Genomic DNA, 2,500 nt, shown 5'->3' on the forward strand with positions numbered 1-2,500 from the left:
ACTCTATTCCAATAATTTTCATACTAATAATGGCAATAGAAATAATAATAACATCGTTATCATCGTCATTATAATTATTATTATTTTCATTATTATTTCTAAAATTATCATTATTGCTATCATCATTATATAAATAGTTATAATGATAAAAATAGCAATAATAATGAGCATAATAATTATTATAACTGTAATAATGATAATAATGATTATAATCATGATGATGACTATAATGATAATAATCATAAAAATAATGACAGTAATGATAATAATGATGATACTGATTATTATTCAGTCTATTTATAATGAAATAAAGGCCAGAAGTAATAAAGTCCCAAAATCAAAAAAATAAAAATAAAAAAACGGCAAAATCAAGCGTCGAAAAAACACTTTTTCGCTTTTTAATGGTAATTGTGATGATTTCAACTTTAATTCAGGTAATTATGATGATTTTCATGATAATTCATTTATTATTGATAATAATGATATTTATGATGATAATTACAATGATAATGACAATAATAATGATAATGATAAAATCATAATTATAATAACAATGTTGATAATTACTGCAATAATAGCAATAATCAACTCTATTCCGATAATTTTCATACTAATAATGGCAATACAAATAATAATATCATTATCATTCTCAATACAATTATTAATATTGTCATTATTATTTCTAAAATTATCATTATTGCTATTATCATTATATAAATAGTTATTATGATTAAAATGGCAATATTAATTAGCACAATAATTATTATAATTGCAATAATGATGATAATTATAATGATAACCGTTAACAATAAAGGAATTATCATGAAAATCATCATAATTACCTGAATTAATGTTAAAATCATCATAATTATCATTTAAAAGCGAAAAAGTTTTTTTTCGACCTTTCTCTCATGAGGCTGTAATATGCTATATTTTGCCATTTTTTCGGCTTTTGGTATTTTGTTAGTTTTAGTATTTATTTCATTATAAATGGACTCTATGATTATTATTGTCATCCATATTCTCATTATTCTTATGATTATCATCATTATGGACGCTATCTTCATGATTATCATTATTATTATTATCATTATTGCAGGTATAATGATCATGCTAATTATTACTGTCATTTTCATCATTATAACTATTTTTATAATGATAATAACAATAATGATAATTTTAGAAATAATTATGACAATAATACTCATTATAAAAACAATAGTAATATTATTATTTCTTTTGACATTATTAGTATGAAAATTATTAGAATAGAGTTAATCATTGCTATTATTGCAGTAATTATCAAAATTATCATTACAATTATCATTAATTCATTATTATCATTATTATTATCGTTATAATAATTATCATCATTGTTTTTAATAATAAAGGAATTATCATGAAAATCATCATAATTACCTGAATTAATGTTAAAATCATCATAATTATCATTTAAAAAAGGCCTTTTTCCGACCTTTCACTCATAAGGCTGTAATGCGCTAGATTTTGCCGTTTTTCGACTTTTGGGATTTTATTAGTTTTAGCCTTTACTTCATTATAAATGAACTCTATGGTTACTATTATCATTATTGTCATTATTCTTATGATTATCATCATTATAGTCATTATCGTCATGATTATCATTATTATCATTATTGCAGTTATAATGATTATTATGCTAATTATTACTGTCATTTTCATCATTATAACTATTTTCATATAATAACAACAATAATGATAATCTTAGAAAAAATGACAATAATGCTCATAATGATAGCAAGAATAAAGATATTATTATATCTATTGTCATTATTAGTATGAAAATTATTAGAATAGAGTTAATTATTGCTATTATTGCAGTAATTTTCAAAATTATTATAATTATCATTTTAAGATTATTATCATTATTATTGTCATTATCATCATAATTATCATCATTATTGTTAATGATAAAGGAATTATCATGAAAGTCATCATAATTACCTGAATTAATGTTTAAATCATCATAATTATCATTTAAAAGCGAGAAAGTAGTTTTCTCGACCTTTCATAAGGCTGTAATACGCTAGATTTTGCCGTTTTTTTCGACTTTTGGGATTTTATTATTTTTAGCCTTTATTTCACTATAAATGGACTCTATGATTATTAATGTCATCATTATCATCATTATTGTCATTATTCTTATGATTATCATCATTATAGTCATTTTTGTCATGATTATCATAATCATCATTATCATTATTGCAGTTATAATGATTATTATGCTAATTGTAATTGTCATTATAATTATCATCATTATTGTCATTATTTCAATGGTTATCATTATTATCGTCATGATTATCATTATTATCATAATCATTATTGCAGTTATAATGATTATTATGCTAATTATGACTGCCATTTTCATGATTATAACTATTTCTATAATGATAATAACAATAATGATAATTTTAGAAATAATAATGACAATAATACTCATAATTATGATAACAATAATAAT

Source organism: Penaeus vannamei, chromosome 19 (assembly GCF_042767895.1).
Source record: "Penaeus vannamei isolate JL-2024 chromosome 19, ASM4276789v1, whole genome shotgun sequence".
NCBI lineage: Eukaryota > Metazoa > Arthropoda > Malacostraca > Decapoda > Penaeidae > Penaeus > Penaeus vannamei.